The sequence below is a fragment of the Rhinoderma darwinii genome, chromosome 10 (genome assembly GCF_050947455.1).
Source record: "Rhinoderma darwinii isolate aRhiDar2 chromosome 10, aRhiDar2.hap1, whole genome shotgun sequence".
Taxonomy (NCBI): Eukaryota; Metazoa; Chordata; class Amphibia; order Anura; family Rhinodermatidae; genus Rhinoderma; species Rhinoderma darwinii.
This window is the reverse complement of record NC_134696.1, coordinates 12,449,793-12,465,330: the sequence shown is the minus strand read 5'-3', so window position 1 is coordinate 12,465,330 and position 15,538 is coordinate 12,449,793. Positions and strand designations below refer to the sequence as shown.

General features: G+C 45.3%; 2 long non-coding RNA genes across 2 annotated transcripts; both read right to left on the bottom strand.

Annotated features, from left to right (window-relative positions):
• Positions 1–553: 553 nt before the first annotated feature.
• On the bottom strand, positions 554–5,912 carry LOC142662436 (uncharacterized). Its single transcript, XR_012850952.1, has 4 exons — positions 4,747–5,912; positions 4,387–4,516; positions 2,819–2,892; positions 554–1,622 (listed from the first exon to the last, which is right to left on the bottom strand). It is a non-coding gene; the product is annotated as an uncharacterized LOC142662436 (long non-coding RNA).
• Positions 5,913–6,354: 442 nt separating this feature from the next.
• On the bottom strand, positions 6,355–10,837 carry LOC142662435 (uncharacterized). Its single transcript, XR_012850951.1, has 3 exons — positions 10,545–10,837; positions 8,463–8,605; positions 6,355–7,794 (listed from the first exon to the last, which is right to left on the bottom strand). It is a non-coding gene; the product is annotated as an uncharacterized LOC142662435 (long non-coding RNA).
• Positions 10,838–15,538: the final 4,701 nt, after the last annotated feature.

Below are 15,538 nucleotides of genomic sequence, written 5' to 3'. Positions count from 1 at the left end.
TTTTCGCCTGAAAACCGCTCCGTATTTTCATACGTTTTTGAGTTTGCGTGTGAACATAGCCTTAAATGTCATTTTGTTGATAATTGTTTCAGAGTTTTTATGTTCATCCTGTTTTGATCATTTTGTTCTGTTCCAGACGTCACAGCGGCGGTTCTAGGAGGATCTTGTCTCTACCGTTCGTGAAATCACCCGGAAACAACTGGAACATGCCCATCGCGCCTGCAATGTTCTGGCACCCAGGGTGACCTGTTTATCTTGCAATGTGTTTATCCAACCAGCGGACAACGTCCTCAAATTTATTGTTAATAATAAAAGCTGTGGCCGACCCCCACTTTACCCCACATCTTGGTCTGGGTCTCAGTTATTTCATATAAATGTTAGAGGTTGTGTTATGTGGGGGTGATGCCATCATTGGTCAGTCTTGTTTTACCAAATGTAATCCCCTGTGATACAATGCCATCACCCAAAACAACATGGAAAAATGAATGGAGGGGGGTAAATACTTTTTATTAGCACAGTATAACAGATGACCTTACATTGACCTCTGTGAAAAAAGACGCTAAAATGTCACTACATCAATGACTTGTGTTCTGGGGTCTGCGAAGCCCATAGCAGATATAAGTTCATAGCAGATACTAAACCATGGCAGCTCCAGAGCAGAACTGACCTTACTGTGACATCATGATGACATCACGGAGCTATGATGTCACAGAGATATGATGAGGGGTTATAAATATTTCCCTGACAGCTGCGCAGTCTTACTTTCTGTGAATTGAGTGCGATTTGCTGATTCATTGGCGACTTCTCACTATTATGGAGATCAATGGATTGGTATTCTTCTCCATCCTCTTGGCCTTTTGGTGTGTGGCCTGGCTCTCTGGTAGCTACACCCTGACTGTTATCAACAATCATGCCCCCCCCCCCATAAGGTATAAGGTAATTACTTAAATAAGGAGGAAATATCTAATTAACAAAATGGCTTCCATTACCCAGAGGGGCCGCAAGAGGACAGAGAAACGCATATCCTCAGTCCTATAGATTATTATCTGACTGCTGATAATTAAGATGAAACAATTCTGAAAATTTTCAGACTTGGCATCAGTCGCACCCTGCCCCCATCTCAGCCTGCAGTAGTAATCAGAATTTTCTAAAAAAATAAATAAAGTTTTGTTAATTTCAATTGATAATAATTGTCCGGATTAGACGATGTAGATAAATGTTCCCGTCCATTATTGAAGGTTTCTTGTTGGGTTTAGCGCTTGGTCCGCGCTTCATAGATGTTATTAGGTGCTTTTACACGTGGTACAGGATTAATTCGGCTCATTTTCTCTTTTTCAGCTCTGGGTCTGACGTTTCTACATTATAAGTACATCATGCTCCATGCTGAAGCCTTTGGGGATCGTCAGGCCTTGGTTCAAAATATCCTCCTTGCAATTGGATGGTCATCATGCGTTGGGACGGCTGTGATGGCTACATTTTCGGGCAACCCTTTTACCCACCGTAATCTCGTAATACCTCTCCAATCCATGTCGGAAATCCTGAGGCCCAAAGCAGCACCAAGGGGGCGCCGAGGAGCGCGCTCGGATGCCCAATGGACATAAGAATGCCCAACAATCCAAAACCTACCAAAACATAAAACGAGGAAAATGAAAAATAAACCACTAACAAAGTAAGTCAGGCCTCACATAAGATTTATAACAGTTTAGACTTCCAACGACCTAAACGCCTTATCTCTCTCTCGCCCAAACCCAGTGAATCGACCTCTGTAGCCGCACCTATGTGAAAAGAGTGCGTCCCAAAATCACTTGCCGGCAAACCCAGCTTCTCCAGGCAGGACTTGAAAACTGCCATGAACTGAAAACGGGTGAGAGAGAGGCAGTTGGCGTGTATTAAAAATTGCTTTTCAGCGGGCCTCCGGGACTTGAAGTCCCAGATAGCAGCTACCGGCATATATCTCCCCCCAAGCGACTGAGGAAACCAACTCGCTAGTCCTGAAAGCACAGAAAAAGGCCAGAATAAACGCCGTCATAAACAGACACCGCTCATAATCCTCAACACACACCTCCAACAAGATGCCTATCATTTTTGTAAGTAATGCAAAGGACACGACGGGCCGCCGCATGTCACGCGAGACATGTTCCTTTTTCCAACCCTTCAATGCCCGACGAACTACAAATTCTTTTGTGACATCTCAAGCACCCCACAACTTCAACATAAATGCTACCCAGGGCCAGATTAAGGCTATGTTCACAAGTACTGACCAAAAACGTCTGAAAATACGGAGCTGTTTTCAGGCGAAAACAGCTCCTGATTTTCAGACGTTTTTTTTAACAACTCGTGTTTTTCGCTGCGTTTTTTACGGCCGTTTTTCAATGGAGTCAATAAAAAACGCCTCCAAAAACGTCCCAAGAAATGACCTGCACTTCTTTTGACGAGCCTTCATTTTACGCGCCATATTTTGACAGCGACGCGTAAAATAAAGGCTCGTGGGAACAGAACATCGTAATTCCCATTGAAAGCAATGGGCAGATGTTTGTAGGCGTATTAGGGGCGTTTTTCCAGGCGTAATTCGAGGCGTAAAACGACCAAATTACGTCTGAAAATAGGCCATGTGAACATACCCTTAGACTGCCAGCAGTATGGAGCAGTTATTTATGATGGGGGCCCCCACCCAACTAACACAGGGTTCCCCACGGCAATGCTTCTAGGCATTTGAAGCTTAGTACAACCTATTATAAACTGTCCCCCACAAAATAGAAGCCAGAGTGCTTGAGATATTAAAAGTCCACTAAGTTAAACATTAAAAGCAGTGACTTACATTGGATGCCAATCATTCTTCGCTCTGTACCCATAGATGGTGGGTGGCATGCAGTGAGTGTAGGTTCGTCTTTGCTAAGTGGTAAAAAGAAATGCAGATAACATTACACTCAATCCTGGCTGGGCCGGTCGCTCTCAGGAAACATTAGCAGGATTAAACCGGGTGTCTTAAAAAGAACATGCTGTCCTAGAGGTCACCGAGACACCAGTGAGCAAAAGTAAAATATACATTATATATAAAATATGTAGAATAAAAGATGTTTTCTCATTTCATACATTTATGGCATATCCACAGGACAGCACTGCGAGCTACACTGTTTTCGTAACTCTGTAGTCTTATATATTATCTCATACATTTATGGTATATCCACAGGATAGCTCGCTATGCCACTTGTTTAATCCAATAGACTTCTATTGGAGTTATGCAAACAGCTGAAAACAGCCCGCTTGGCTATTTCTGTTCCTCCCGTCCACTTTAGAAGACTTGACAGGTGTGAGGGGACCTCGTTCTCGAGGTGGGTGCAGGTCCCAGAAGTGGTTCCTGCATCTATTAGACATTTATAGCATATCATGGGGATATACCATGAATTTATGAGATTAGATTCAAAAACCCATTTAATTACTGCAATATTTCTTATAAGCAAATAACAGTGAGGTTCTTGGCACACAGTTTAATCAAATTTGATAAAATTGTGTGAGCCCACCTGCCCCGACAAGGCAGCCTCATTCTGATGGGTACAAGAAACGGCATGGGCAGCAGTGCTAACCAGTGCTTGCCTGACTAAAAAAATATATTTTTTTGGAAGAAAAGCGGTACAAACTTTGCTAACAGCAACAGATTCTTGTTAAAAATCCAACATATTAAAATTCTGCTTTAAAACAAGTTTTAACATTAAATAATAACTGCACTTTCATCAAACTTTTGAAATGTCATAGACACCTACCTGAAGTGGGTCTGGGTGCTGAGACCGCCGCCGCTAAAACGAAGGTGCAGAAGTATTCAGCTGAGAGCTTTGTATCTTCAGCTGTGAGCAGCTCTCCCTGTCAGGCTGAGACGGCTTATATGGAACGTCTATGAGAGCCGTCTCCAGCCTGACAACGAGCGCTGCTCACAGCCGAAGGTGCAAGGCGCTCAGCTGAGGACTTCTGCACCTTCGTTTCAGCAACAGTGCGGTCTCATTTACAAAGTGAATGTACTTTAGGCAGCATATTTCTATTTTTAAAGGGGTTGTTCAGGACTCTAAAAAAGTGTTGTTTTTTTAAACAGCATCACGTCGGTCCACAGGCTGCGTCTGGTATTGCAGTTACAGCCCATAGACAGAGCGCTTAGCATATTTCCTTGAGGCTGGTGTCACAGTTTTTTGAGTCAAACACAGAAATGGATCTTAAAAGACGGAAAAGTATAAAGAAAAAGCTGATCTGTCTCTTTTGTATACACTCCTGTGTTTGGCTAAAAAAATTGCTCAAAAACTGCCAGAAAAAAAAAACGTGACATGAGCCTAACACAATCTATAAATCATCCCCTTCCTATCTAGTACAGCGTTATAAATAAGACAATTGACTACTCACCAGTTGTAAACTACACCGAAGGGACAAGTTCAATTCTATGCCCACTGGGCAGCCGGCACCCAGGAGATACAGGTAGAAGGAGCCTGGAATCTACTCCCACCACGTAGAGGGGTCGGGTTCTTCACGTCACCTAAAGAAAAAGTAAATACGTTAATACAGCGACTCCTCAATACATTAGTCAGATCCTAACCTGCCCCACCTCATGATTTACTTACATAGCAGCATCCACTTCCATTGCACCATGCCAATCAAGTATGAGCCCATCCCCCAAAATGACTTTCCAATTGAAAAAAGTGATCTTGACCTACCCCACTCTGTTTAATACTACACAGTCTACACATGGGTTCATCATCTACTCACCAGTTGTAAACTACACCAAAGGGGCAAGTTCAATTTTATGCCTGCTGGTGACGGCGGGGCGGTGCAAGGATCAACTGGGGACGGGGCAATGTCAAATTAGCAATTGCGGCCTGCAACGGGGCCCGTCCGGGAACGACCACCTCTACCATGGCGATGCTTGTGCCGACCGTGCCTGCACCCACCTCCAGATCTGCGTTTCCTCCCTCTTCTCGACAATTCCTTTGCCGAACCTGAAATAGAAGAAAGGAACAAGGCAGAAGAGTGACCAACATCACATTGATCACCCTTGGCACCAAAAACATGCGCCACTTCCCTGCTCGGACCCTTCTGCTGCAGGCCAGAAACCAGAAGATACAGTCAATAAAGGATACGGTTGATCAGGAGTTCGCAGCCCTGGCTGATAACGGTCGTCTTCCTCTTTAGCTCCTGTCCTCTGATAGCGGGCTGCGCCCTCGCTGCAGTGATCCTGCGGCGTCTCCTTTGCCTGGCCCTCCTTCCCCCAACATCTCCCGACACAGTCGCCATCATGATGATATCACTGATCTATGATGTCAGAGAGACGATGAGAGGTTATAAATATTCCCCTGACAGCAGCCCGGTCTTTCTTTCTGTGAATTGACACAAGAGGGCGATTTGCTGATTCATTTGCGACTGTTCATTATCATGGAAATCACTGATTTGGATTTTTCCCCATCTTCTTGGCCTTTTGGTGTGTGGCCTGGCTCTCTGCTAGCTACACACTGACTGTTCTCAACAACCATGCCCCCCCCACTGATGTACATCAGGTAAGATGGAGAGTTACCAGACTCTTATTTTATAGTTTGGGAATGTATAAGGTAATTACTTAAATAAGGGGGAAATATTTAATTAACAAAATGGCTTCCATTATCCAGATGGGCCGCAAAACGACAGAGAAACTCATCCCCCCAGTCCTATAGATTATTATCTGACTGATCATTATTAAGATTAAACAATTCTGACAATTTTTCTATATTATTTAACATTGAGCGTTTTCCTTTTTGTTTTACAGTGAAACGGGAAATTTCTTTCCCGAAAATATCCTGTTTAGAATAGGATTCGTAGGAATGGCCATTGTCTGTAAGTAAATATCACGGAAGTGATTATAATATGTTCCTACTTCTGGGGGATGGTGGGTAATTATAAAAAGTCTTATATCTGATTATATTACTCTGGGGTCAAACCTACATTTATTTTTAAAAAAATCTGATTACTATGTCAATGAGAGATGCAGGCTGGTTGCTAGGGACTCATTGCTGGACAAGACTGTTGTTGTTGTTAGGTAGTGTATCCCTAGCAACCAGACTGTCAGACATGACTCAGACTTGGCATCAGTCACACCGAGTATAGGGGTCCCCGATACAACCAAGGACTGCTTCACGCTTGGTGCCCGAGCCGAGGCGCAAACCCGGGACGACCCAACCAGGTCTTTTTCTGCCTGCCGGGCATTGATACGATGCCGCCTGTGGATCCGTCTATCATCAGAATGGCTCGACGACCTTGGCGGGGAGGGTGATGCAGATAATGATGGCGAGGAAGAAGAGGAAGGTTGTTGCTCAGAAGATGACGAGGGTGATCTCCGCCTCTGAGAACGACCACCTCTGCCATGGCGATGCTTGTGCCGACCGTGCCTGCGCCCACCTCCAGATCTGCGTTTTCTCCCTCTTCTTGATGATTCCTTTGCCGAACCTGAAATAGAAAAAAGGGACAAGGCAGAAGAGTGACCAACATCACATTGATCCCCCTTGGCACCAAAAACATGCGCCACATCCCTGCTCGGACCCTTCTGCTGCAGGCCAGAAACCAGACGGTACAGTCAATAAAGGATACGGTTGATCAGGAGTTCGCAGCCCTGGCTGATACTGGTCGTCTTCCTCTCTAGCTCCTGTCCTCTGATGGGGGGCTGGGCCCTCGCTGCAGGTCTTTCTTTCTGTGCATTGACACAAGAGTGCGATTTGCTGATTCATTGGCAACTTCTCACTATTATGAAAATCAATGGATTGGGGATAAGGAGGAAATATCTAATTAACAAAATGGCTTCCATTACCCAGAGGGGGCCGCAAAAGGACAGAGAAACACATCCCCTCAGTCCTATAAATTATTATCAGACGGCTGATTATTAAGATGAAACAATTCTGAAAATGTTTCCATATTATTTAATATTGAGCGTTTTCCTTTTTGTTTTACAGTGAAATGGGAAATTTATTTCCCGAAAATATCCTGTTTAGAATAGGATTCGTAGGAATGGCGATTGTCTGTAAGTAAATATCACGGAAGTGATTATAATATGCTCTTACTTCTGGGGGATGGCGGGTTATTATAAAAAGTCTTATATCTGATTATATTACTCTGGGGTCAAACCTACATTTATTTTTACAAAAATCTGATTACTATGTAAGTGAGAGGCGCAGGCTGGTTGCTAAGGACACATTGCTGGACAAGACTGTGGTTGTTAGCTTGTGTATTCCTAGCAACCAGACTGTCAGACATGACTTAGACTTGGCATCAGTCGCACCCTGCCCCCATCTCAGCCTGAAGCAGTAATCAGATTTTTCGAAAAAACCCGAAATAAAGAGTTGTTAATTTCAATTGATAATAATTGTCCGGATTATACGATGCAGATAAATGTTCCCGTCCATTATTGACAGTTTATTTCGGGTTTAGTGGTTGGTCCGCGCTTCATAGATGTTATTAGGTTGTTTTACACGTGGTACAGGATTTATTTGGCTCATTTTCTCTTTTTTAGCTCTGGGTCTGACGTTTCTACATTATAAGTTCATCATGCTCCATGCTGAAGCCTTTGGGGATCTTCAGGCCTTGATTCCAAAGATCCTCCTGGCAATTGGATGGTCATCATGCGTTGGGACAACTGTGATGGCTACATTTTCGGGCAACACTTTTACCCACCGTAATCCCCTAATGCCTCTCCAATGCATGTCACAATTCCTGAGGCCCAAAGCAGCACCAAGGGGGCGCCAAGGAGCGCGCTTGTAGGCCCAATGGACATAAGAATGCCCAACAATCCAAAACCTACCAAAACATAAAAGGAGAAAAATTAAAAATAAACCACTAGCAAAGTAAGTCAGGCCTCACATAAGATTTATAACAGTTTAGACTTCCAACGACCTAAACGCCTTATCTCTCTCTCGCCCAAACCCAGTGAATCGGCCTCTGTAGCCGCACCTATGTGAAAAGAGTGTGTCCCAAAATCCCTTGACGGCAAACCCAGCTTCTCCAGGCAAGACTTTAAAACTGCCATGAACTGAAAACGGGTGAGAGAAAGGCCGTTGGCGTGTCACAGGTCACCGGATCAGCAGTGTACGCCGCACTCATTGCAACTGTGCGGCCCATCTCCGCTGCGCAGGCCTAGTGGTAGGCTACATGTCCTCTGGAGCCACCCCACCTCCATCGGAGCACGGTGGGCGGGTAGCGGAAGCGCCATTAGCCGCCCGGCTGACAACCGGCAGCACTACACTCTGCCAGTTTCCCGGGTGAGTATGGAGGAGGCGCGCAGCATAGGGAGGGATGCCGGACACATTAAGAGGGATAGGGGGAACCACCTCCCCCGTAGATGTTGAAGGTGAGACAGGCCGGGCCTGATCTGTGTGCCTCCCCACGCTGACGGGGAGAGCGGGCAGCCCTGGGAAGAAGACTTGGGCTTAACCTAACGGGAGGGCGGTTGATTTGCTGCGGCCTACCTCTGGTATCTCCAGCCGCAGGTCCAGGTCCTGGGGCTGTTACAGCCGCCTCACCGTCTTTTTGTCTTAACAGGTCCTCCAGCCAGGTGGTGACTTCGACTGCCACCCGCCGTGTCACTTGCTGTAAGAGCTCATCAGGCATGCTGGAAAGAAAGGAAAGAGACAGAAGTAAGGAAAGAAAAAAAGGAAAGAAAAAATCTCACCACACGGAGTGCAACTATGAGGTGTTACTTCACGCTGCAGCAGAAGGTAAAGAGCGGCTCTGCCCTCGAACTCTACATAAAACAGCCCATCCAGATGACAACCTAATAAATGAGAGATGCAGGTAAAAACAAATAGGATCTATGTTGGCGCTGCTGCGTAGTGTGGACAAGGTGCAGATCCAGAAGATCAGTTTTGAGTTTTGTAAACTGTTTCATTGCAACGCGTTTCAACGCCGAACTGGCGTTTTCATCAGATGCCTGATAAAAACGCCAGTTCGGCGTTGAAACGCGTTGCAATTAAACAGTTTACAAAACTCAAAACTGATCTTCTGGATCTGCACCTTGTCCACACTACGCAGCAGCGCCAACATAGATCCTATTTGTTTTTACCTGCATCTCTCGTACCAAAGCGGTCACCTCGGTAACCGGCTCGGATCTGGCAGCAGCTATCCCGTGGAACCCTCCGTTGAACTCTCCTAACCTCACGGTGAGCATATATATCTCCTCTATTTCTCACCTCCATCTCCTTTGATCCACACCAAGTGGCGCCGTGGTTTTTTGCTCTTTATCCTAACCTAATAAATGAAAACACTCCGAATGGACAAGAAGTAAACGAAATCCAGATTCAATATCGACTTCGCCAAGAACTCCCGAGTACCTGCACTCAGAACTACTTGCACCGCTACATCAAACGAAGTGTATGACACCGCCGCCTCGTCTTTGGAAATCCCATCATTTACTGAGGCCCCGCGAGGAAAGGATAGATGGTGTACCATCCTAAACTTTCCGCTACCTCTCTTGGGGACTAAGCCAAGAGGGGAGACCCTCAAGTTTAGATATGGAGGCTCCTCAAAGGGGCCAGCCATGCTAAATAACGCAATTTCTTTTGATAACTTCTCCCTAAAAACGTCGATGTTATCTCTAGCTGATTTGAGGTTGTCCGCCTACATCAATACCGACGACGCTTCAAAAGGAATGAAGAAATCCGCACTAAAACCATTAGCGAGAGCCTCTGCCTCCTGTGGTACCGATCAAACTATGGCCCCATCTCGCGGACGCTCACTGGCGTTCTCTGCCATGTCGGAGGGGGCCCCTTTTACCGGGTTGTTTGCCCCTGCAGATGGAGCATTCATGATGAAACTTGCAGGTTGCAAAGAACCTGCAATGTCCTTCATTATATAGCCAACAGGCTCCTGTAGGGCGTGTGGTCGCTGACCCTGGAACTGCTCTGGAACCCACGGCCCAACTGGGAAAGGGTCTAACCTGCTTCCCACTCTGAGCTAAAATGAATTGCAACCATATATCCGTTGCATTTGAAGCCCAACCAATCTCGGGCGACAAAGGCAAACAGCGTCGAAATTCTTCGTCGTAGCACCGCCAAGTCGTACCTTCGTGCAGTCTGTGGGCACTAAAAATGGTGTTGAAGTACACGAACAGCTCCGCACATATTCCGGATGGCTCTGGAAGACTACGTGCGCCAGGATAGCGAAACCCTGGAGCCAATTATTAAACACTCTAGCAACCTTAACCTTTTTATCAGAACCTTTTTCAAAAGTGCGCTCCTTATCCACCATCACCTGTTCTACCGAGATCAAAGATCAAATATCCACGAACTAATTTTTCTACATTTTTTCCTTGGTCTCAGCAGGTAGATGAGTGCCGAGAGGAGCCACACCATAAAACAGGGAATCCCTAAACGTCAAGCAGGCTAAGTTAGCTTGCCTCACAGACGAGGGCTTAACCTCCCCTGGAGGAACAGAAAGCACAGGTGCACCTTCACTTTTATCCAAACCGGCCACCATAGCCTTTAATAACGACACTAAGTAATTTCCAGACATTAAAGATTTTGAAAGCCATGCGTCCACACATGATGACTCACCGAGGGTAGGGGTCCCCACCACTCCCGAAGCCGCATCCTCACCGTTGGCGGCGCCGGAACCAAGGACGGCTCCCCGCTTGGTCACCGAGCCGAGGCGCAAACCCGGGACGACCCGAGGAAGAAGAGGAAGGTTGTCGCTCAGCAGATTACGAGGGCGATCTCCGCCTCCGAGAACGTCCACCTCTGCCATGGTGATGATTGCGCCGGCCGTGCCTGCAATCATGAGGTTTATAATGTGGATATGTGTTTCTTTTCTTAGAGTTTATCTATAACAATTACCTGAAAAAGCTTCACCATCTCCAAGAGGGAGAAGAACCAGAACTCTGGAGTATAAAGAGGACCATCGTGGACGGTGACGTGAGACGGTTTCATCTGACCACACACTCGAAACCACAAATACACAAGATCCAGCCCTAATCTTCCATGTCGGACCTAACAAAAATAAAAATAAAGGTGAGGTCAATGTGTTGTATGTCCTAAATCACATGTATATAGATGGCAGGTAGAGAATATCCAATATCCAATCCAAACACTATTAAAAGGGGATCCCCACATAAATGCTAGGAAATAACCAGTCCACTACCCACTCTCTGCCTCCTTAGACCTTGCCCAGACAATGGTGACTACTACCACTGGGTTTTGCTGTTATGTTCACTACTGTCTCCATTATCATCTAAAAATGTTTTAGAAATATTAGAAGAATTGTACATATAGTTACAAGTTTACTTTCTCCGTCTTCCAGTTTTATACAATGAGGTGGAATGGCGTGCCACAGCCAAGCAGATATCACATCCCAAACTGTAGAAGATCTAGAGATGGCGACCAAGTGTTAAGACATCCACCACCTCCAACCTTTCTCCCAAATATCATCTTACATAAGGGAGAAAGCACTACAAGAACCGTTTATAAACAGCAAGAAGAGGAGGGTTGTCGCTTAGAAGATGACGAGGGCGATCTCCGCCTCTGAGAACGACCAACCCTGCCATGGCGATGTTTGCGCCGACCGTGCCTGCTCCCACCTCCAGATCTACGTTTCCTCCCTCTTCTCGACGACTCCTTTGCCGAACCTGAAACAGAAAAGATGTACAAGGCAGAAGAGTGACCAACATCACATCGATCCCCCTTGGAACCAAACACATGAGCCACATCCCTGCTCGGACTCCTCTGTTGCATTCCAGAACTGGACGGTACACTCAATAAAGGATACGGTTGTTGATGAATCTGCAGCCCTGGCTGATTCCGGTCTTCTTCCTCTCCATATCTTGTCCTCTGATAGGGGCTGAGCCATGGAGTGCCCTTACTGCAGCGCCCCTGCGGCATGTCCTCCGGAGCCGCCCCTCCCCCATTGGAGCACGGCGGGCTGGTAGCAGAAGCGCCATGCGCCGCCAGGCTGAAAACAACCAGCGGCACTACACTCTGGCCGTTGCCCGGGTGAGAAGGGGGAGGCGTGCAGCATGGGGAGGGATGCTGGACACACTGAGTGAGGTAGGGGGTACCACCTCCCCAGAGGATGTAGAAGGTGAGATAGGCCAGGCCCTACCTGTGTGCCTCCCCTGCTGAGCGGGCAGCCCTGAGAACGGGACTTGGGCTTAATCAAAAGGGAGGGCAGGTAATTCGCTGCGGCCTACCTCTGGTCTCTCCAGCCGCAGGTCCACGGGCCGTTGCAACAGCTTCACCATCTTTCTGTCTCAACAGGTCCTCCAGCCAGGTGGTGCCTTTGACTGACACACGCTGGGCCACTTGCTGTAAGAGCTCATCAGCCATGCTGGAAAGAAAAGAGACAGAAGGAAAGAAAAGAAAAAATCTCCTCACGACACGGAGTGCAACTACTAGGTGTTACTGCACAGTGCCGCAGAAGTTAAAGAGGGGCCTCTGCCCTTGAACTCTACCCTATATCCCTTTCCTCCTTTAGCACCTTGGCCCAATCACGCTCCTAGGCATTTTTTCACTTATGTAACCACGTACTCCTCTTCTCTGCAGTCCCTGGCGCTCTGCCTATGCGGTTCAGCGCCATCAAAGATGTGTGTCCTGAGTCCCCCTAGAACAGATGCCATTTTCTGCTAGCGCCATTCTGCTCTGTCTGATAGAAAGGAATCCCAAGCAGGAGACCCCCCTCTATATCCATTATGTCTCCGGGGTTATTATATCAGAACACGTTATTTAGGATTTATTGGGAAGTTCTGAGGGTAAATTAGTGATTAGTTCCATAAGACTTGCTGTAACCTCTGTCTGCTTGTTTTCTAGACCTACTGTTATCCAATGACTCACCGGATTTGCGCTTTCATTGCATTCGGTTTTGGCAGCCTTTACAACCTTTGGCAGTCCATACTCCTTTACAAAGTGCCTGAAAGCCGAAGAGTCATCAGCCATTTCAGACTGGCGTCCTGCATAATGGCCGTGACCTTAGTAGTTTTATGTATTATTTCTTAAATAATAATTGAATGGAATCCAAGCATCCTTGTCTTTAGGTTCACATGTAGAAAACATCAGATCCTGAAGTGATCATTTCCCTTCATTTTCTGATCTCTGCCGTCAGATGGCGACATGCTGGTGTAACACAGCGTCATCTGGTAACATTGTTCAGCTTCTTGCAGGAAGATGCTGAATAGAAAGCAGCGGTACTGTCATTGCTATATATGTATTATATTAACATTTATCTTACATAAATATGTAGTAACTCCTATAAGACACTTACTAAACATAATAAACTTTATTTTCCTATATAATAAATTACAAGCCATTGGAAGGTAGGGTATCAGTATACACCCAACTGTGCACTGGAGATCAATGTGTAAAGGTATGTACAGTAGATATCATACATAATATCAAGTTATTAACATGCTGAGCCGCTGATACAAACCAGTGGATGTAAAATTTCTTTAATCCGGCATTAATGCAATTATCAAAAATTCTGGATCATTGGATGGATTTTATTTGCACCCCTAGAAGCAGTTCTATAGGAAAACAATTGGACCCATAATCTTTGTGCTCATTCTTTGCACCATGGTGATCGTGACGTCCGCAATGTAATGGGTGAGGAGTCACATGACAATGAGTCAGGTTTTTTTTTGCATCGCTGTCAGTCACATGACTCCATGCAATAAACATGAATGCAGCCAAACCTCGGCCCGGGCAGAAAGTTCTTGCTTTGCGCAATTTTTAATGTATTCATTTTGATATTTTTTCACAGATCAGTGAAATGACAGCAAAGATCATAGAGTGGTCGACGTTGGTCCTCACTCTGGTGAATGTATTGAGCTACTATCAGAATATGCAGGTCAGTAGACGTCACCTCCTGATAGAGAGGAATCCCAAGCAGGAGACCCCCCTCTATATCCATTATGTCTCCAGGGTTATTATATCAAAACACGTTATTAAGGATTTATTGGGAAGTTCTGAGGGTAAATTAGTGATTAGTTCCATAAGATTTGCTCTAACCTCTGTCTGCTTGTTTTCTAGACCTACTGTTATCCAATGACTCACCGGATTTGCGCTTTGATTGCATTCGGTTTTGGCAGCCTTTACAACCTTTGGCAGTCCATACTCCTTTACAAAGTGCCTGAAAGCCGAAGTCATCAGCCATTTCAGACTGGCGTCCTGCATAATGGCCGTGACCTTAGTAGTTTTATGTATTATTTCTTAAATAATAATTGAATGGAATCCAAGCATCCTTGTCTTTAGGTTCACATGTAGAAAACATCAGATCCTGAGGTGATCATTTCCCTTCATTTTCTGATCTCTGCCGTCAGATGGCGACATGCTGGTGTAACACAGCGCCATCTGGTAACATTGTTCAGCTTCTTGCTGGAAGATGCTGAATAGAAAGCAGCGGTAATGTCATTGTGATATATGTATTATATTAACATTTATCTTACATAAATATGTAGTAACTCCTATAAGACACTTACTAAACATAATAAACTTTATTTTCCTATATAATAAATTACCAGCCATTGGAAGGTAGGGTATCAGTATAAACCCACCTGTGCACTGGAGATCAATGTGTAAAGGTATGTACAGTAGATCTCATACATAATATCAAGTTATTGACATGCTGAGCCGCTGATACAAACCAGTGGATGTAAAATTCCTTTAATCCGGTATTAATGCAATTATCAAAAATTCTGGATCATTGGATGGATTTTATTTGCACCCCTAGAAGCAGTTCTATAGGAAAACAATTGGACCCATAATCTTTGTGCTCATTCTTTGCACCATGGTGATCGTGACGTCCGCAATGTAATGGGTGAGGAGTCACATGACAATGAGTCAGGTTTTTTTTTGCATCGCTGTCAGTCACATGACTCCATGCAATAAACATGAATGCAGCCAAACCTCGGCCCGGGCAGAAAGTTCTTGCTTTGCGCAATTTTTAATGTATTCATTTTGATATTTTTTCACAGATCAGTGAAATGACAGCAAAGATCATAGAGTGGTCGACGTTGGTCCTCACTCTGGTGAATGTATTGAGCTACTATCACAATATGCAGGTCAGTAGACGTCACCTCCTGATAGAGAGGAATCCCAAGCAGGAGACCCCCCTCTATATCCATTATGTCTCCAGGGTTATTATATCAAAACACGTTATTAAGGATTTATTGGGAAGTTCTGAGGGTAAATTAGTGATTAGTTCCATAAGATTTGCTCTAACCTCTGTCTGCTTGTTTTCTAGACCTACTGTTATCCAATGACTCACCGGATTTGCGCTTTGATTGCATTCGGTTTTGGCAGCCTTTACAACCTTTGGCAGTCCATACTCCTTTACAAAGTGCCTGAAAGCCGAAGTCATCAGCCATTTCAGACTGGCGTCCTGCATAATGGCCGTGACCTTAGTAGTTTTATGTATTATTTCTTAAATAATAATTGAATGGAATCCAAGCATCCTTGTCTTTAGGTTCACATGTAGAAAACATCAGATCCTGAGGTGATCATTTCCCTTCATTTTCTGATCTCTGCCGTCAGATGGCGACATGCTGGTGTAACACAGCGCCATC